Source organism: Equus caballus, chromosome 2, assembly GCF_041296265.1.
Source record: "Equus caballus isolate H_3958 breed thoroughbred chromosome 2, TB-T2T, whole genome shotgun sequence".
NCBI lineage: Eukaryota > Metazoa > Chordata > Mammalia > Perissodactyla > Equidae > Equus > Equus caballus.
In genome coordinates, this window is record NC_091685.1 from 124,239,763 (window position 1) to 124,262,467 (window position 22,705).

The 22,705-nt window shown below is 38.1% G+C and overlaps 1 long non-coding RNA gene across 1 annotated transcript; it reads right to left on the reverse strand.

The window, feature by feature from the left end:
- Positions 1 to 3,072: 3,072 nt before the first annotated feature.
- On the reverse strand, positions 3,073 to 16,492 carry LOC138923107 (uncharacterized). The gene is made up of 3 exons (XR_011436314.1): positions 16,414 to 16,492; positions 3,343 to 3,506; positions 3,073 to 3,183 (listed from the first exon to the last, which is right to left on the reverse strand). It is a non-coding gene; the product is annotated as an uncharacterized lncRNA (long non-coding RNA).
- Between the last annotated feature and the right edge of the window lie 6,213 nt (positions 16,493 to 22,705).

A 22,705-nucleotide genomic window follows, 5' to 3' on the forward strand; every position in this document is an offset into this window, starting at 1 on the left:
TATAACATGTATACATGGGAGAGGCTCAGGCAAGCTGAGCAACTCGCCAAAATGGCTGAAGTCCCCACTTAAATATCATATCCAGCTAAAGACAAAGGAGGATGTTGGGGGTGGGGGGAGTCAGTTACAGGAGGTTACCAGAAACAGGAATAAGATTATTATGCAGATTTAAGTCCTTGCATTCTGTATTGATAGGAGTTTCTAGAGATAAGGTCATCCCCCCTTCTTCCTGGTACAGAGAGGGAGATATCTTTACAGATGGAGATTTCCTTTACAATGTAAATGTCTCTTACAAAGTGTAGGTAAATTCTACTTTTCAGTTGCTTTCCTGTCTGCAAAGTAACCAGCCTCAAATAATCAACATGCCAAAGAGACATATCTTGGGGTGGCCAATTCCAGGCCCCCACAATTGTAATTAGGAATGTGCAAAGTAAAAGAAACCTGAGATAATTTGGTACATATCATAAAAGTCTGACAATACTAAAGCTTGTGCACTGTTTTTGTGTTGTAAATTTATACAACCATATCAAAGAACTATAAATATTATCTAATAAAGCTAAAGACAAATTTTCCCTGAAACCTAGAAATTCTTCTTCCAGGTACGGAGAGAATTATGTGTACAAAAAGACATATACAAGAATGTTTATTATAATATTGACTAGATAGCAAAGAAAATTTTTGAAATGACTAAATGTCCATCAAAAGGGGAAAGATAAATTACAGTATATTCATACTATGCAATAATATACAATAGCTAAAATTATTTTGAAATAGATCAAAAACTTAATGTTGAGCAAAAGAAACATGCTAGCTAAGGATACGTAGGCTATGATCCCTTTTAGATGAAGCTTAAAAACATGAAAAAGTGTCTGGTGTTTATTAATTCTATACTTATGGGAAAATATGTGTGGACTTGGATACTAAATCTCTTAGATACTAAAATTTCAAAACTATCAGATCAAGAGTCTCAGAAACAGGTAGAGAATTTCTTATGAATCTGTCAAAAAGTTTAATGATGAGAAGAACCACCCGTACTTGTATATCTTTGGTTTCCACAACTATGAGAAAAATAGCACTGTATATACTGGTCACTAACTGTACATACGTACTACATTTTGTGCCCCAAGCATAGAACTGAGTCTTTGTTATACCATTTCTTAATACTATAAAACCAGATGCTTTTAGATATAGAAGTATCTAATGAAATCAGAAAACCCCATATTGTGTTACTACAGTATATCAGCTATTTTGTGAAAGTCCACATAAGCTAACACTTGCAGAGATATGATAATGAGGGACAACAATCCAAATCTAGAATGATTATTCCAGCAAGGACAAATTTTTCTTCTCTCCAAAATAAAAGTGGAGAATAATCAACCTGAAAACAGACAATCAGCTGACCTCAAGATATGGTATCATTAGGTACCACCACAAAAATGAATCTTTCCACAAAGACTTCCTTGTCTCCCGTGTGAGGTTAGTGTCCCAGAATGTGTTCCTATAGCAACCAGTAGCTTCCGTATTATAGTATTTATCACCCCTTCTTGTAACTATATTACCTGTCTGTTGTTACCATTAAACTAAGCTCCATTGAGGACAGGAATTTTATCTTCTTTACCACTGAACTCTCAGTCCTAGTGTCACTGCCCAAGGGGTGGGTCCTCTGCTCATTGCAAGACAGGCCAATAGTCAGGCGGGAAGGTGGTAGGAGAGAAAGGGTTTCTTTATTACAGCTTACTAGCAAGAGGGAAGATGGCCAACTCATGTCCAAAAGAACCATGTTACAGAACAAAGACTACAGGCCAGTTATACATAGGGCTGGTCTCCAGGTGGGGGAGGTGGCTGGTCTCTGGGTGGGGCAGACATCTGGTCCCAGTTCCTGATAGTCCTTGGTTTTACTGGATATGCATCAGAGAATGGAGCAATGCCCTATACCCTGATCTTTCAGTTGTCATTGATGATGGCTATCAGCACAGGCTCTCTGCCCAGGGCTCATCACATTCCTAGAGAACTCAAAAGAACAAAGTTATCATCTTAAAGCATCTGGGAGGGGTCACAAAATCTACAGAGCATGTCTGGGCTAGTTAATCAGAGGTCATTTAAAGTTACAATATGGTTTCTTTTCCACAATATGGCTTCCCTCATGTCAAACTTGTGTTGAGCTGGTATCACTAGGACAAAGTCTGGCATGTATTAGCTGCTAAGAAATACTGTTGAATGAACGAATTCATTGACAGAGATCAGTGAAATATTCTAGTTCATGTGAAAATGTAATGCATGTAAAGACTGTATTTCCAATGAGCAAAGGAAGAATTCTTATTTGATAATAAGAGATGACATTACAGAGGGCTTACTATTTGCCAGACACTAAGTCTCATTTAACACTCCCTCACCTCAGGACCTCATATCATTTTTATCCTCAGAAAGGTTAAGTACCTCAGTTTTTGAGGCACATTTGGTCCACAGACATATTTTAGGGTCCACTCAATACAATTTTTAAAATTTTGAACACATTAAGGTGGCATAAGTCCGTAATATGTCTCACCACTACTACCTATTGAGTTTCACTTGCCAGCTCCGGCGCTTTTGTCACCTGCCTGGTCCCTGAAGGCATTTAAATTAGTCACCCATGCTATAACAAGTAAATGTAATTCTTACTTCTTTCTGCCCACATGGTAATAATTTTCCAGCTTTCTGCAAGTGGATGAGTGACTACACAAAGTGCTCCTCAGTGAATCAGAAGCAGAGGACTATCTGATTTTCTGTGTGTCCCTGAGGGAGCCAATTAACTAGTTTTTTTGAGTATAGTTTAACTTACTAAATATTGGGGGCAGGAGTTCCAGAGGTCAGCCTGAATTGGGTGTGACAAAATTTCAGACATTTGTAAGCATGTCAAATAGATTAGCAGGGTAAAATAGCTGAAGGTTTTGCTTGGAAGCTGGCAAACTCTACAGAAATAAGATATTCCTAAAGGAAGGTGGGGTAAATACTCACCAAACTAGTCTAAGAAGAAGACTTTGTCTAAATGAAATGGATGATTTTGAGTTTAGTAACTTTTCTCCAGCAAGCTCTGTTGGCTGAGTGTAGAAAAGGAAACTATGGCAATGCCATATCTCGGTCAAAGGCAGAATACCTGACGTACCTGAGAGTGCCACGGAAGTCAAGCAAGGATCCACCCGAGTCCTCATGCAAAAGAGAACATTTAACAGTCCCAATAATTATATAATTTCCCAAGTTTTCTCCCAATTCTTCCACCTTCTGGCCAAACCTAATGAATTTACCGACTCATATCAAACCTGACCTCAGATTAGTGGTGTGGCGAGGCAGGGGAAAACAACTTACCTGGAAAAACACCTTTAGCTTTTCCCTGGAATTTCTCTTCTGGTTTTCTCCTGTGAGCTCATGCCACCTTTAATTTTCGGCACAAAGCAAAGAATCTACCTGTTACTGTTCAGCATCATCAGGTGGGTCAGCCAAGATCCAGGATTATCTGGACCACAGATCATCTTGGGAGAAAGTGAAAGGTCAGGGGGTTATCATGGGGTGACTCCATTAATTAGATAAAATGCAGTCCACACATCACTCAACTCCGGAGCAGCTGAGATTCTGGACATTAGAACCCTCCCCCGAGACCTTTGAAGCCATCCTAACACCTACAACTGCCTGAAAAACCCCAGGCACGTTTCAAATCATAACGCAAATGCCCCTTTCTCAGCAAGACCCTCACAAACACAGTTCATCATGATTTGTATGTTTCCTTCTACTCCCTCAAGACTTGGATTTTACCCCTGTTACAGCACTCATTGCCATCTTTGCTGCACTCATTGTTTGTATCTGTCTTCTCAACCAGACTGTAAGTTCCGGGAGAAAAAGATCAGTTTCGTATCCAGTTTCTTGTTGAATGAAAGCGACTTCCTAGAGCCATGAGGCTCCTGAGTTTGGACAGTATAGCATTTCTTACTCTTTCAGTCTGTTCTAGTTAAAAGTTCCCCTTTACATCCTGCACCTAAACCAACCTCAACATTAGAATCTGATAGCTGGCCAATGAAGAAGAATAAAACGATCTAAGTGTTCAGTTTTCCTCATTGCCTGTATCTTGAAGCAGGTCCCACTATTATCATCACTTCTGTGTGATAATGGAGGTGGTTAATAACGTGCACTGAGAGAAACTGTCCATATGGGAGAGAATTTCAAACTGGGAAGCATAATCCCCAAATAAGGAGACAAGGGAAATCGCTTCACACAAAATATCATCACACCCAGGAAGTATATTTCACAGGAAGGAAGTTAAAGAGCATAGCTGAGCTCAACTAATGCCTAAATTTATCTTTGGAACCCATCAAGAAAAGTAAATAAACACAAAAGAGAATTCTCTTAAATTGGAAGATTTCAATATTCTAATAACTTAGAAAAAGACACTAAAAACTTGGGAATCTTTTCATTTCTAAGTAGATATTCAATTTCCCTCCTGGTTATAAATCTTCAAAGGTGGGGCAGATTTACATAACAGATATGTTTTCCAAAAGAACATTTCTTATTTATGAAGATAAAACTGTTTAAGGGAAGAAAATCATGAAATGAATTCTATGGGCTATAAAATTATAAAATGTTGTATAAAAATGATAATGATGCATAATTAACAAAAAAGAGCTAATTCTGAAAATAATAAGCTTTTTACCGGAACGAGGAACTCAAATACCTAATGTTTTAAACTCAGCTATCCTGTCAGAATTCAACTTGTGATGGTGCTGGAGAACAGGCAACCTGGATCATCAGCATGGTAATAAGCTTATTATTGTGGTTGAAATGTTACTTTTAATTGTGAGATTTCTATGTACTTATACTTCAAGTTAAGTCTCTCCATCCTACATTTATGGGTAGTAATCAAAAACTATATGGATTTAAGATATTTAAAATCCTGAAACAAGGCAGCATATTTCATGAGCAAAGCCCTCCTCCACCCATCCTCCACAAAGAAATACCTCCCTTCCAGAATGCACCTAATAACACCTGCTAGTTTAATTTTGGTTTCTCGTCACTACTGAAATGTTAGTAAAAGTTAAACATAAGTACCCATCCCTTCCAGAGTCACTAGTGTCAACTCTCCTCTAAATAAATCATACAGCTATGTTTTAGGTCTTAATGACCAGATGGACTTTGCTTCCTTCGTCACCTGATACCATAAGAAACATCTGTTACCTTTTCCAGAGAAGAATTAATTGTTTTCTCCTTTCATTCCTTCTGAAGCTCATGGGAGCCCACTCACACTAAGCAGCAGGAACAAAATAGAACCTTTCTGACTATGTTTATTTGAACCAATCAGCTGGAGGCCAATTACACAGCAGTAAAATTGACCAAGACCCAGGAGCATAGGTTGAAATTCAGCTAATAAGGTCAACCAACATCATCACTGCAATCATCTATGATCGTTTTGTTGCTAAACTGTAGATATAAACACACGTTGCTACGCAAAGCTGTCTCTCTTCGAAACCCGAAGACTCCCCAGTAGAGCTTTATCCTGTCGGCTCCTCCACTCTTTTTTAAAAACGTTATTGTGGTAAGAACACTTAACATGCGATCTACTCTCAGCAGATTTTTAAGTGTACAATACAGTATTGGCATGCATGCACACAATGTTGCAAGCAGATCTCTGCAATTAACTCACCTTGCATGGCTGGAATTTTACACTCATTGTTAGCCATGCCCCCTGGCAGCTACAACTCTATTCTTTGCTTCCTTGAGTTTGATTCTTTTAGAAACCACACATACATGGAATCATGCAGTATCTGTCCCTCTGTGACTGGCTTTTACACTTAGTATAACGCCCTCCAGGTTCATCTATGTTGTCACATATTGCAGGATTTTCTTCTTCTTTAAGGCCGAAAATATTTTACTGTATATATACCATATGTTTTTATCTATTCATCCATTGATGGGCGGTTAAGTTACTTCACATCTTGGACATTGTGAACAGTGCTGCAGCGAACATGGAAGTGTTAATATCTCTTTGAGATCCTGATTTCAATTCTTTTGGATAAATACTCGGAAGTGGAATGACTGGATCATATGATAGCTCTATTGTTAATTTTTGGAGGAACCTCCACACTGTTTTCCACAGCAGCTGCACCATTTTACATTCCCAACAGCGCACAAGGGTTCCAGTTTCCCCACAAATTTTCCAATATTTGTCTTTTGTTTTATTGATAACAGCCATCCTAACAGGTATGAAGTGATATCTCATTGTGGTTTTGATTTGTGTTTCCCTGAGGATTAGTGACATTGAGCATTTTTTCATATACCTGTTGGTCTTTTGTATATCTTCCTTGGAGAAATGTCTATTCAAGTTCTTAGCCCGTTTTTAAATTGGGTTATTGGTGTTTTTGCTATTTGAGTTGTAGCATTTCCTTACATATTTTGGAAATTAATCCCTTAACAGACATATAATTTGCAAATATTTTCTCCCATTCTTGCCTTGTCACTCCACTGATACTTCCTTTGCTATGCAGAACTTTTCTAGTTTGACGTAGTCCCATTTATCTATTTTTCTCATCTCTTTCATTCTGAAAATAAAATAAAGATGAACTATAGCTTCTGACTTATCGGTCAGGTACAGAGTATGGGCTAACCAGCTCATCCCCTCTTTACTTCATTCGTCGTGTACTTTTTGAGCACCCGTGGTGTGCCAGGCCCTGTTATAGACACTGGGGATAACAGTGGTGTAAGAGACGGACCCTGCCCACATGGAGTTCACCTTCATGGAGGGGAGAGACAATAAAGAAGTGAAGAGTCAATGAATGTAGTAAAATAGACAATCAGTGTTGTTGGCAAAAATGAAACAGGGTGAAGAAGTAGAGAGAGAATGAACTGTTTTATTTTATTGTTTGTATTCTAACCCATATAATCCACTTAACTTTTATTTTTAGTTTTTTGCAAAATAAGTAACAAAGCCGTAAGTAGCAAAGCAAATTAACTCGAAGCAGGAGGATACAAAGAGCTTAATCAACACTAATCAAACACTTTAATATGATGTATTTTTAATCTACTTCCTATGTGAATTTAGCTGTTTCTGAACCAGATAACTGAAAGGTAATTAATATGAAGTCATATTTCCAAGGCAATTTTAATAGTACTGGAGTCTGAAAACAGTAAATAACTGTCTATAGGCTTATTATATAAATATCTAGACTCTTCAAAACATTTTAAAACTATTTTCAATATGAGATATATTCTGAGATTATATTTAATCACATCTCATTTTATTTTATTTTTACATAAGAATTGCCTAATAGCTAACTATGAATTCAAAAATTCTATGAGTATGGTCTGTAGAATTGAGATAGATAACAGTAAATAACAAGAACGAATGCATCAAGCAATACCATGATTTTTCATATCGCCATTCCTGTATTAGATGAAGGCCGGCATTCAGAAAGACAATTATTCAGATGTGGCATCTGTCAGGTTTGGGAGGTGCTTTTGGTTCTCCCATGGAAGATCACTGAACCTGTCTTTAAAAAATTACTTTTAATAAGGATACACTTCATTTAGTTAACAATTGGTGAGTGTGAAGTATTTCACTGTCCTTACGCAAAGGCTCATTACAAGAGTCATTATTCAGGGGCAGTCTTTGCCACAGTAACAGGAATCTTTGACAGCCAGCCGCCCCAACAAAGAGCTCCGTGGGCAGGCCCCAGACAAAGGGAACCACGAGGTCTCGTCTCCATTTTTCTTTTTCCCCTATAATTCCAATTTTCTGCTTAGGGAGACATCCTCAACATGAGTGGAAAACCATGAGTGAACTCAAAGGGGTCTTCAGAATGATTCAGTCTGCACATTTATATATTCCAGAAGTTCTTTCACAGAACCCTAATCTGAAGAAAATCCTCTAATAAGTCTCCAAAATATACTAACAGTTTATGTATTCAGAAGATCTTTCAGTATCACATAAATGACAGGAGAGAACAGCATTAATGTAGCAGAATATTGTTTAATATTATTTTCTCTCTGCTAATAAACTACTCATAAATTTGCTCAGGGGAAAAACTAAATTTTGGCAATTTATGTCTTTGCAATATTCTTATCAAAATTAATGTTAATGTCACTCTTCAAGATCTGGACAAATATTCCCCAAAGTACTATACTGATTCTGTGCTTTGTATCTTTTCTTTAGTGTGATTTGATTAAATAAATATCTCTGATAATAATAACTATCATGTATTAACGAAAGATAACTCATATACATTATCTCGTTTAATCTTTACCCATATTTACAGAGAGATATTATAAACCCCACTTAAACGTGAGGAAATTGAAGCTTAGAGAAGTTAAATGCTTTGTTCAAAATCACATAACTAGTAAAAGATGAAACTGAGATTCAGACCAGATCTTTGACTCCCACGTCTTGTCATAATATTGCTATAACAGTATTATTATATGTATTATTATAATACACTAGATAAGTAATACATGACATACTATATTATGTATTATAATATCATGCTATATTCCCCCCAAAAAAGCTGACACTGACCTTAAGAAATAAAAGATATGGAGTTCATTACTTTCAACATTTAGTGGATCTGGCATTAAAAAAATAATGATAGTAATAAGAATAAATTTGGGGGAACCAGCCCCGTGGCTGAGTGGTTAAGTTTGTGTGCTCTGCTGTGGCGGCCCAGGGTTTCCCTGGTTCGGATCCTGGGTGTGGACATGGCACCACTCGTCAGGCCATGTTGAGGCGGCGTCCCACATGCCACAACTAGAAGGACCCACAACTAAAAATATGCAACTATGTACCAGGGGGCTTTGGGGAGAAAATAAAATCTTTAAAAAAAATTTAGAAAAAAAAAAGAATAAATTTTTGGATAGGGAAATGGTCCTGGAAGCAGATATGTTACAGTGCTTCGTTGTCTTTCAGCCAAGAATAATCAATGAGCTGAGGGGAGTTTGCGAACTACTGAACAACAGTTTATCTCAGAGTTAGGGAGGTCCAATGTTCAGTTGAAACCATTTCTTCCCATTGTCCTAACTGCGCTTCCCTTTTTTGTGTTTTGTTTTGTTTGTTTCAGTGAGGAAGATTGGCCCTGATCTAACATCTGTGCTGATCTTACTCTATCTTGTATGTGGGACGTCACCACAGCATAGCTTGATGAGCCGCGTGCAAGCCTGGGATCCGAACCCACCAACCCCAGCCCACGGAAGCAGAGCACGTGGACTTAACCACTACACTACCAGGCTGGCCCCTATGCTTCTCTTTTGTATTGGATCTTTTCTAAGTACAGCTGGTGTTCCTCTTCTAATATAGCACATTAAGATCCTTGAGAAACATGTTTTTCTGCCTCTTTATCATTACACATTTGAAAGTTGGATGTGCTAACAGGTCATCCTGTAAATTTGTAGGTAACCAAAAGGACAATGAGTCTCCGCCAGATGAGCTTGGGGAAGTGTTTTTGGCTCCCCCCTTATTTGTTAAATTTTCCTTACCATTGCACACCACTATAAAAACCAAACAAAGCAAAACCAAAAAACACTACAATGTTAAAATCCAGACCTACAATACAGATGATTATTTACAGAGTGATAATATTATTACATAAGTTTTACCACCTCAAGAAAGTATTCGTCTACCACGCTGACCCTAGTATATGGAAATGTGTTCTTAAGGCATGGATCAATTGAGAAATGCAAATTTGAAAGGTAAAACCTAGAATTCCATTGGAGAGCGAAGCCAGATAATTCAAGAAGGTGAGGCATATTTAACTTATAATGTGAATTAGTAGGTAAATGTGACTCAATTTGTTGAACTTCCTAAGGATGGAGAAGGGTACCGCAGTGGACAATACTGATTTACCTCTACGTCAAGAGAAGCAGGGCAAAAGGAGTAAGCCAGTGAAACCATCAAAGGTACAGAGGATTTCTGCCGAGGATTCGCAGCCTGACACGAACAAGCCATGAGCAAACCCATCTTTTCAGCAGATGGGCAGCATAAAAAGGCTGCTTTTCACAGGGTTCCCCAGAGCTGGCAGAGCTGACTAGACTTGTCCCTGGTCAGGGGTTGACTTCATAGCACCCCATCTTATTCAGCTCATTCTCTAGGCTGAGCTTTGAAATGCTTGTCAGTCAGTGGGCCTTTTATCATTTTATAGTAGGTAAATTTCCAGGTTCCAAGATGGATTTTCTCTGCTCAGTGGCTTTCTAGTTATTTCAACTCTCTCCCCCATGATAATAGAGTTATACCGCTCCATTCAGTCTCAATTTTGAACCCCTGTCCAGCATTCAGGGAATTCTTTAATTATATTATAATTTCATTTCTTTTAAATTTATTATCCTTTTCAACACTATTTCGAGTTAAGATGTTTTAGCATTAAATGCATGTTATTAGTCCCTAAGTATTACTTTATATAACTTTGTTCTGGTGCTCAGTGTTTTAAAGTGCTCTTAGTATAGATCCCAGGCCTCTGACCTAATTTTCCCACTGAGCAGCAGCCCATTTATTAACTGCCTTCCAGAGAGATCCGCTTAGACATCCCACAGATACTTGAAACTCAAGATGTACAAACTAGAATTCCTCGATTCCCCATCATCTCGGATGGTCCTATCTTCTCCTGCTGGGAATGCAGTGTCCTAAAATAAGAAACGTGACAATCGCTCTTGACTTCTAACTTTCCTGAATTTCTATAGCCAATTAGTCACCAATTTTGCCAATTCTACTTTATAACTCTCTCTTAAATCTGTCTTTTTATCTCTATTCTTATTAATAATACCGTAGTTTGGTTTCTCATTCTTTCTTTTCTGTACATGAATTTGAAACCTACCTTCACCATACTAGCTGTAACCTCACTGTATCTGAACCTCAGTTTCCTTATCTGTTAAATAGAGATATTAGATTCTGCTTGCTGCTTTAACTACGAAATGTAATAAGGAATATAGGTTAAGCACTTGGACAATGCCTACCTTACAATAAGTACTCATTAAAGCTTTATTTGCCAAATTTTATTGACTTATCAAAGAAACAGTACTTAAGAATCTTTGTTTCAAACATCTGGCAAAACACGAGATAGGACACATTCCCGGTAGGTACAATGCAGAAGAGAGAGGCAAGTAATTAGACAATTTCAATTCAGTGTCCATGCCTTCCAATAGGCATGGGCACGTGGGAACCCACAGGCAGGTCCTGTGACCCAGTCTTCAAAAATGCTGAAGGTTGGTGCTAAGACATAAACTAAGGACTTATTAGGAATTAAAAGAGAGGGAAAACCTTTCACGAGGTAGAAATGGCATGTGGTGACCAGTGAATGAGCAAGAGATTTATTTGTGGATCTTTAGTGAGGTTGAAGCCCAGGAGTTATAAGAAGAAGTGGCAAAACTATTATTGTTGATATGGCCATCTACCTGAAAAACCCAAAGGAATAAATAAAGAAATGTCATACTGACACAAGAGTAAAATAAGGTAAATACTTTAAAAACACAAGCATATGCATGTGTATGCACACACACACACAACCCTCACACACACGTTTCCCTGTATTCTCCACTTATTAGTTAATATAGTAATATATTGCATGTATAACAAAAAAAGAACATAAAATATGTAGGATTATAAAAGAAATGTAAGTGACTATGTGAAGAACGTTATGGATTCTAATTAGGGATATTTAAGAGATCTTAAAACTGCAAATGAGATTCTACGCTCGTGAAAGGAAGACTCAGTGTTACAGATGTGCCAGCTCTGTCCAATTTCAGCTTCAACTTTAATATTTAATAATCAAAATCCAACGAGTATTTTGTATTTTTGTTTTACTGTTGGAAAAATGTTTCCAGAATTCTTTTGCCAAAATAATTTTGCATAAGAATAGCCAGGGAATTTCTGAAAAAGGAAGTTAAAAGGGAATACTTGTCCAGCCAACTATGAAAGCTACTTTAAAGATGGAGCAGTAAATAGAAGAAATATTCAAGAAACCAAATATACTGTATTTCTATATTACATTACATGAAATATACAGACATGTGACTTTTTACAGTAAATTTGGACTGTTAAATCAGTAAGAAATACATGAGTTACTCAGTAAATAATGTGGATACTTCTATTTATTTTGCAAAAATTAAATTAAAGTTACAGTCTACCTGACATCTTAAACAAAAGCAATTCAGAAGAAAGAAAGCATAGATGCACTTCATTTTATAATATTTGAGTGGGATAGGTACTTCCAAGCATGGCACCAAAGGCAGAAAGCATAAAAAAATCCCTTATAAATTTGACTGCATATAAACCTCTTTTAAAAAGGAAAGGCGAACAACACACTGGGGTTGGGCTGTTCACACCAGTTCTGAAATTGTGTGGTGATCTTTATTTGTTCTTGTGTTCTTGCGTTGCACAGAGCTCTTGGTAAGTGTGTTTGGTGTGCCCTACACTAAAGGAGACCATGTCCTCCAGTTCTGGAAAATTTTATTGAATTACGTCTTTGATTAAGCTCCTCTCTTCCATTTTGTCTGTCCTCCCTTTTCAAATTCCTACGATTTTAATGCTGGCTTTTCTGTACTAGTCCTCTAATCTTCTCCCCTATCTTATTTTCTATCTAGTTACCTTTTCGCTCTGCTTTCTTGGGAAGTACCTCAATTTTATCTTCCATCTCTTCTAATGAATTTTTCAACTCCACTATCATATTTATAATTTCCATGAGACTTTCTTTGTTTTCTCACTATTGTTTGTTGTTTTTCAGCATCCTGTTATTATCCAACAGATGCGATACTCTCACTTGCTACCCTGATCGTGTGTTTCCTCCAAGTTACTTATGCTTTGGCCTCTGTTTCCTTAAATACCTGATGTACTTTTGTTATTTACAGGCATACCTCATTTTATCCTGCTTCACTTTATTGTGCTTCACAGGCATCATGTTTTTTACGAGACCCTTCACCAGTAAAAAGATTATGACCTGGTGAACACTTAGATGATGGTTAGCATTTTTAAGCAATAAACTATTTTTTAATTAAGGTATGTACATTGTTCTTTTAGACATAATATTATGGCACACTTAATAGACTACAGCATAGTGTAAACATAACTTTTTTATGCACTGGGAAACCAAAACTTTGTGTAACTCAGTTTATTGCTATGTTAGCTTTTTTAAAAATTTTTTAAAGATTGGCACCTGAGCTAACAACTGTTGCCAATCTCTTTTTTTTCCTTTTTCTCCCTAAATCCCCCGAGTACATAGTTGTACATTTTAGTTGTGGGTCCTTCTAGTTGTGGCATGTGGGATGCTGCCTCAGCATGGCCTGATGAGCGGTGCCATGTCTGCGCCCAGGATCCGAACCAGCGAGACCCTGGGCCACCAGAGTGGAGTGTTCCAACTTAACCACTTGGCCACGGGGTTTGCCCTGCTGTTAGCTTTATTGCGGTGATCCTCACCCACAGCATCTCTAAGGCAGGTCTGTAGTCAAATTTACGTATGGGACCTGAAAAAGCTGTCTGTATGAAAGTGACTCATCATCCGTTGGCTGTAAGACAATCTATGGGGTCATTTCAATTAAAAAACCTTGACATCTTTATCCTTAGATCTTTTCTATTATGCTGTTCAGAATCCCAGAGGACACATCATAAATCTGCTTCCTACAAAGTATAAGCTTCTCCCTAGCACTCTGTGAAAGAGACATGGGAAGAAGACTGGGAATCTCAATATTTATAACATAAACCTTCGCTTAAACTCCCTTTTCACTGAGTGCCCCCTCCCAGCTGGGACCAAGCCCCCCAGTAGAAAGAATATGCCTCTGGCTTTCTCAGGGGAGAGACAGTCTCCTAGTTGCACAAAGTAGAGGGAGAAACCAAAGAGTCCAACTCATCCTTCACCTAGTTTTCAAACAATTCATCATATTTACTCTGACCTGGAAGGTAACTGGTTGACAAGTGTTGAGACTTTGGGCTCGGTAGCGTAAGTTGGCATGCTTTGGGCTTTCTCCACAGCAATCTTAACAGTTAATTTTCTTGGGGGCTGGCCTCGTGGCTGAGTGGTTAAGTTCATGCGCTATGCTTCGGCTGCCCAGGGTTTCACTGGTTTGGATCCTGGGCACGGATATGGCACTGCTCGTCAGGCCATGTTGAGGTGGCGTCCCACATGCCACAGCTGGAAGGACCCACAACTAAAGTATACAACTATGCACTTGGGGGATTTGGGGAGAAAAAGCAGAAAAAGATTAGCAACAGTTGTTAGCTCAGGTGCCAATCTTTAAAAAAAAAACAAAAAAGAAACAGGAATAATGTCTAAGAATGCATGTTCACAAATATTTAAATACACACTTAAAAAAAAAAACCAGTTAACTTTCTCAAGTACAAGTCAGCTGCCACTCGTCTGTCTGCTTTCTAACTTCCAAAAGTGTTTTCTTGATTATCCTAATTTATGCTATTTTTCATCCCTTAATATCATTTGAGGGTTTCAGGAAGAAGCAGAACCAAGTGAAAACCTCCTGAGTGGTCCCACAGACTGTCTTCAACAAGGCCAACCTAATGCTGAACACACGAAGGGCTGGATTCAGTGCGCGATCAGTCATGCGGTTCAGGCAAAAATGAGCCAGCCAACAGAGATAAATTGTCTAGCTGCAAAGGGCAAAGGAACTGTGGGTCAGGAATACGATAGATAGTCCTTCATTATGTAACACTGACAGGATCATGTTACTGTTAAACGGATGCCTAACTACATGCAGAGAAATCCTATCGCCAGACACAAGAAAGCTAAGAATTCCATTAACTAACCATTCTTAGAGGCCACATTTATAAAAATTGATCAATTAGATTTATTTTCATAATAAAAATAAAAATAAATTTAATGGCAAAAAAAATCTACATTGCTAAAACTATTCAAATAACATGGTAGATGATTATCAGCAAATGCTCTAGATCAGTGCTTCTCAAATTTTAATCTGCATCTGAATCACACAAGCATCTTATTAAAATGCCCATTCTGCCTCAGTAGGTCCGGGGAGGGACCTGAGAACAATGTTTAACCAGTTCCCAGGTAATTCCAAGGCTGCCAGTCTATTGGGCACACTTGGACAGCTACCTGGGCATTGTGATTTTGAAAAGCTCTTTAGATGATTCTAACATGCTAAAAAGTTGGAAAGTCGTTAATCTAATTCATTTCCTTCAAATCAGCAGTACTAATAAAGCAGGGTATAATTTCATCAAACTAAGTCTTACAGGTAAGTTGAATCATTTAAAAAAGCAAAATTCCTCTACAAATATTCTTCCTCCTCTTTGACTTCCTGTCCTAAAAAACTCATTCAACCACTCAGAAAATTATTGAGCACCCACTCAATGTTAGGTACAAACAAAGAAGAAAGAAAGAAAAATAAGACTCAGCAACTGAAAAGACAAGCAAGCAAATAAGTGCCGTAGAAGTCCTATAGGAAAAGTCTCAACAAAGCGCTATGAGACTGCAGAGGCGACGAGATTGGGTGAGGCAAGAAAGGCTTGTTCCTAAGAAACAACGCCCTGAGGAAATCAGGCAGAAATCCACACTGACTTCTTAACTCATTCAATGCTCTTGTCCATTCTTTCCACCCAGGGTGCAATCCCCTGACATTACGTCTCTCCCTATGGGGTCGAGTTGAGTAGTACATCATTCTGCCACATACCATATGCACCACCCTCTGAACAAGAACAACTTGCATAGTTCCTAAAAAAGGTACAGATGTTAGCTGAAAAAATAATTGCTATCATATAATATATTTTAACTATGCTTTGAGCCAAGCAGAGGAGAAATTAGCCACATTATCTATATGTCTTTAAACAACTCTCTAAAGCTATTTAAACACAATTTATAAGAAGAAACATAAGGATAACTAGTAGGGGAGTGGTGCATTCTGGGACATCCCATCACCTGTATCACCTTGATACCTGCTTCAAGGGTGGAGACAGAAAGATTCTAGGACCAGTGCAGTGCATGTTGGGAATATTTACTTTTTCATATATTACCCAATTTAGAGAACAGTTTGATTTCCTTTTGATTTGAGATTACTCAACGGAGGGGAAGATCTGGAATCGGTTCTGAAGGCCGTGGGATATGCACAGCAATTTATCTTTCTCGTCCAGATCAGAGTATGGACGGGCTCAGACTTGTGCATCTGAGCCGACTCTATTCAAGGGGAAAAAAATCACAGAACTAGCAAGAATCATGCTAAAATCCAAAGGGAAAACAAACATTTCTGTGAACATTTTCCTATAAGAAATTCAAGAATATTTTAGAAAATGCACTGAAATGTACAAAAAAATTTCATCACTTGAAAAAGAATATACAGTCGTCCCTCAATATCCACTGGGGATTGGTTCCAAGATCCCCCTCCACCCGCCCGCAGATACCCAAATCCACAGATGCCCAAGTCCCTTTGTTGGCCCTCTGTATCCCCACACATAGTACTTACACAATCTGCAGTCAGTTGAACCCACAGATGCGGAACGGCGTATGTGGAGGGCAGACTGTATGTCCTCGCATGTCTACACTGCAGGGTACAGAGCAGAACAGAATTTAGGAGTGTCTTATTAACTATATTACCCAGATGCACTGCGTCTTTTCTCCATCAGACTTGTGCTGTCTTGTGATGCTTTCTGCCTTTGATTCCTCCTGGCTGTCTCCTTTGTTTTCTATTTTACACGATATGGAAACTATTGTCTTTATTTTTTGCTTTTACCATCAGCAGCATTTTTGAACAAATGCATTATTTTTTTTCCTCTGGATTTTTTTAAATCATTTTTTTATTGTGGTAAAATACACAGAACACAAAATTTATCATTTTAATTATTTTTAAGTGTACAGTTCTGTGGCATTAAGTACATTCACATTGTTGTGCAACCATCATCATCATTCATCTCCAGAGCTTCTTCATCTCCCCAACTGAAATTTGTACCCATTAAACACTGACTCCCCATTTCCCCCTCCCACCAGCCCCTGGCACCCATCATTCTACTTTCTGTCTCTATGAATTTGACTACTCTAAGAACCTCAAATACATGGAATCCTACAGTATTTGTCTTTTTGTGATTGGTTTATTTTCCTTAGCATAATGTCCTCAAGGTCCATTCATGTTGCAACATGTGTGTGAACTTCCTTTTTTAAGGCTGAATAATATTCCATTACATGTATATACTACAATTTGTTTATCCATCCACCCACTGACAGACACTTGGGTTGCTTCCACCTATTGGCTATTGTGAATAAAGCTACTATGAACAGGGGTGTACAAATATCTGTCTAAGTCCCTGCTTTCACTTATTTTGGGTATGTGCCCAGAAGTGGAATTTCAGGACCACATGGTAATTTTATATTTAATTTTTTGAGGACCCATCATACTGTTTTCCACAATGGCTGTACCATCATACATTCCCACCAGCAATGCACAAGTGTTCCAATTTCTCCCATCCTCAACAATACTTATCTCCTGGTTTTGGGGGTTGTTTTTTTTTTTTTTTTTTTGAGGAAGATTAGCCCTGAGCTAACTACTGCCAATCTTCCTCTTTTTGCTGAGGAAGACTGGCCCTGAGCTAACATCCATGCCCATCTTCCTCTATTTTATGCATGGGACTCCTACCACAGCATGGCTTTTGCCAAGCAGTGCCATGTCTGCATCCAGGATCTGAACCGGTGAACCGTGGGCCACTGAGAAGCAGAACATGCGAACTTAACTGCTGCGCCACCAGGCCAGCCCTCCTGGGGTTTTTTGATAATAGATATTCTAATGGACATGAAGTAGTATTTCATTGTGATTTTGACTTGCATAACCCTAATAAATTAGTGATGTTGAGCATCTATTCATGTTCTTATGGGCCATTTGTATATCTTCTTTGTGAAATGTCTATTCAAACCCTTTGCTCATTTTTGAATCTAGTTATTTGTTTTATTGTTGTTGAGTTATAGTTCTTTATATATTCTGGATATTAATCTCTTATCAGATATCTGACTAGCAAATATTTTCTCCCAGTCTGTGGGTTGCCTTTCACTCTGTTGATTGTGACCTTTGATGTACAGAAGTGTTTAATTTTGATGAAGTCCAACTTATCTATTTTTTTCTTTTGTTGCCTATTTTTGGTATCATATCTAAGAAATCATTGTCAAATCCAGGGCCATAAAGCTTTTCACCTTTGTTTTCTTCTAAGAGTTTTATAGTTTACCTGTTATGTTTAGGTCTTTGATCATTTTAAGTTAATTTTTATAGTCATCTCTCTCTTTCTCTTATTCAGTCTAACTAAAGAGTTGTCAATCTTGTTGTATGGTTTGAATTCTAGCTATTGTAATGTTACTCACATGTTTTTCTTGTTTCTGTTCTTATAATTCATAGGTATAGATCACTATTTTTAAATTTTATTGTCATACAGTTTAGCTATTTTCTGTTAAGAATAAGTTGTTATAGTTGAATTTGTTTTTGTCTAAATGTGAAGGGTACATTTACACAGCTTCAATGTTTAATTAGTGTCACTGTTACTCTCAGTCATGCTATAGCAAACTGAAGTCTTAATTTTACTCAAACCTTGAATCTATTTGTCGATGTATTAAAAGTCATCTCATAAGATGGAGATGGTATATGTGGGTGGTGTATTTTCTGACCCTTTACATTTGAAAAGTTAATTCTGTTGCTTGCACATTTTCCTTTAAATTTCTATAGGGGTTTTTCCTTCTAAGTGTTAAATGTCACAGAGAAGACTGAGGCTAACTGAATTTTTTTCTCAATAGGTGTCAGGTTTGACTGTTCCACTTGCCTGAATACTTATAGGATTGTTTTATCCTCACTACGCTAACAAAAAATTAGTTGAAGATTTTGCTTGTTCTTTTTTTTTTCCTGAAACTTCCTGAGTTCTTTTGTCTTGTAATTAAAATGTTATTTTAGCTCAGAAAAGTTATCTTCTATCAGAATTTGATGAAGCCATATTCTCTTATAATTTTTAGGGTCTCAAAACTATGTCTTCTAAAATATAAAAAATATATGCTATGTAATAATTATTTATTCACCTACTTTATATCAAGCCATGTAAAATATCAATAATTCCTAAAAGTGGAAATTGTACAGCTCCCATTTGTGATCACCAATGCATTAAATTTTAAAATTAATAAGAAATTAAATTTAAAAATAATGAACTAAGAAATTTTAAAAGACTCTTACAAAACTCTTGCATTAATGAGAATATAAAAAGTAACATATGATCTTTTTACAATATAAAACACAAAGAAATAGAAGATCTGAGTAGAATTATAATCTGAATAGAAGCTAAAGTTTTTCAAAGAACTTTGTTCATAAAGTGCACTCACCTCAATAGTTGCTTTTTGTTTTTTTGAGGAAGATTAGCCCTGAGCTAACATCTGCTGCCAATCCTCCTCTTTTTGCTGAGGAAGACTGGCCCTGAGCTAACATCCATGCCCATCTTCCTCTGCTTTATATGTGGGACGCCTACCACAGCATGGCTTGACAAGCGGTGCCATGTCCACACCCAGGATCTGAACCAGCGAACCCAGGGCCGCTGAAGCAGAACGTGCACCACCAGGCCAGCCCCTCACCTCAATAGTTTTAAAAAAGAGTTCTCTTAAACTCTCAAGGAACAGACAATTCTTATACATAAACTGTTTGAAAAAATAGCTATTCTTATGCTGATGCCAAAACCTAACAAGATATTCAAAAAAATGACACAAGCCAATCTCACTGATGAATATAAGTGCTAAATTCTAAATAACATTTTAGCAAATTGAATCCGTCAGTCTCTCATAAAATAATATAATACATAGCCAATTTTATTTCAGAAATGCCAGCTGTACTGCATCCCTCACTCTCAGCAGCAATCAATCCTGCCTCTTACTTCTTCCTGAAGACAGAGCTCCTGCAGCGGAGATGGTCTGAACTTTAACACTGAGCCTCTTTGCCATGCTAATCCCCCCACTGGCCCTTTAATGCCCACCCCTCTTCATTCCCTCCGTGACTTTCCCCTCATTTACCCCACGTCTCGGGTGATTCCTCTCCACTGGTGCTTCCTTTACACCCGCAGCGTGAGCGATTCTGCTTCTCTTCACAGAATGGCTTCCACTCCACACTTCCTTACCATATACTTATTGCTTAACCAGCCGCAATTTTATTCTGTCCCACCTTTGTCCCACTTCCCTCACATCTCCAACTTCTTACTTGTCCCAACAAGTCGCTGGTTCTCATCCTTTGCAGTCACTGCTGGATCTACCAAATACGTGCTGAGCACCCACCTCTGCTGGAGGGACTCGGCTCTTTCCCGAGTCTCCTGCCTCTCAGAACACGGCTCCCCTGTTTCTTTGCAGGTTCCTCTTCTCTAGTCATCCCTATAAACATGTCTGTCATTGGTCCTCTTCTCACCCAATTCTCTCTTCCTAATGGACTGAGTCTCTGTTTTGATTTCAAAACACACTACCATGTGAGTCTATGTTGCTATATAATTAGGTCATGGAAAGTACCAAGAAAAGGGCCTGAGGATGAAGCACTTTCCATACATCTGTGGGCTCCATTCCTCCCATCCTCATACAATTCTTCCTCTCCTTTTACTTTCGTTTTTCAAGTCCTTTTCTATTTTGACCTCCAGATCCAAAATTTCAGTTCTGTCCAGACACACTGATAGCAGCCTGCATCCCAAACTCAAGATATGCGAGGCACAACAAGGCATCTCACTGCCCTGATTCGTTTTCTCCATCCTCTCCATACTCCAACCCATCCTTCACACCACACCAAAGTTGCTTTCCTAAATCACAAATAAGATCAGGACGTGCATCTCCTCAAAGACCTTCAACAGTCACACTGCTCACAGAACAAAGTCTAGATGCCATCGCACCATACTGAGACCTCCAACTCTGACCTAATCCTTCAAGTGCTAAGTGTTGCTTCCACGCTTTTGTGTGTTTGTATTGAAGCAACACTAACCACACACCCTTTGCCATTTCCTGACCACACGGCGGACCACCAGGCTCTCACACCTGAGGGCAGCTGCTCTGTGCTGTCCTGCTCCACTCGTGCCTCACTCAATCTTGTAGTCAGCTCGTGTGGGCTTATTTTCCCCAACTATTCTGCAAACTCTTCGAAAGCAAGTTCTATGTTTTGCTCACATATATCTCCCTGAAATTTCCAGACTTTTCCATAGTAGAAGCTCAATACACATTTGTGGGTAGATGGATGGATGGATGGATGGATGAAATCAGGACAAATAGATAACATTTTCCTTTACAGATGATTAACACTCTAGTCACATTTAACAACAGGCATTTTAACCTTTACCGTGTCCATTTATTAAATCAGAAAGCAGAGTAAGAAAGTAAAAGTGACAAAAATAATGTGTGATTTTCAAGGAAAAATTATGATCTGTTTAATCTCAAATCAAGGTCTGACATCTGACATCTTCTGACAAAATAACTTCATCAGAAGCTGGGCAAACCTAAAGAAATATTTAGCTAATAGAAAAATTTTCTCAGTTAATGGGGTGAATTCTTGGAGGAGAAGCTGATTAAGTATTCAAGGCTCTTGTTACAACTACACCATAGCTCTAAGGACTCTGCATTTGCTCATTGCCTTCCCCCTGGACTTTTCAAATCAAATCTCAGCTCATCTGTTGACGGTTCCTCCTATAAGACCACACAACCTGCCCAGCCCACCTCCTTCCTGTGGAATATTAATGAAAAGAAAACCTAATCAAATACTCTCCTACATTAGAATAAATGCTTAATAGACAATCTGAAAACTAGTGAGGTAGATTATGTGATTGTGACAGAACCCACAGGTCCTATTCTAGAATCTGGTTAAAATATAAGTACCAAATGAATATATAAAAATATAGACAAAATCTTGAATAAGCTTATATATTTAAACTGAAAATTACACTTACTTTTCCTAGAATCTTATGGACTGGTAAGCAAATTTTATTATGGAGAATTTTTTTTCTTTCTTGCCAAAAAAAGGAAAGAACCTGATACTCTTTATTTAGGAGAAATTACACAATTATGGGTGAACACATGTTTATTGAGCACCTTGAAAAGCCTTAAAATCATGAGGGAAAACCGGCTTTTCTTCTCTTGAAGTTTGTGAGTGATATGATACTGGACAAAGTTCAAAATGACTCTAAAGGAAACGAAGTTTGAATTTTCAGACTCCTTGAGTTGAGAACCAGGGGAGGAGATGAGAACCAGTTATCTCTGGATCCATTTGCCTAGAGCTCAGCATCCAAACCCAAGCCCTGCCCACTGCAGGTCATTGTTGCGCAGCATATTTGTGCCACCCAAAACCCAGAGAACTTGAGGCCCGTCCAACGTGTAGCATGTTTTACCCACTAATCTGGCAGACCTAGAAATATTGTTTCCCATAACACATTCTGTATACTGTGGATATTTCTGCACCAGAATTGGTGTTGGCTCATTAAAACCTATGGAAAAATCGAAAAAGTATATATTAGCCCAGCAGGCCTTTCCCTGGAATGAATATTTCAGAATAAGCACATAAATTTGGTTTGTGGTTGCTCAAATTCCAGTTCTTATATCAAATACACTGTCTCCATAGAACCAGATAAAATAACCCCTGTGGAATTTAAATGGTTTGAATAAGTAGAGGTGCCAGTGCTGTGCACAACACGAAACTTGTCTCCACACTCACAAATGTTATTAATAATGATGCAGTTAACAAAATAACTAGAAGCATCTAACAACTAGTTTTGACTCTTGGCATCCCGATG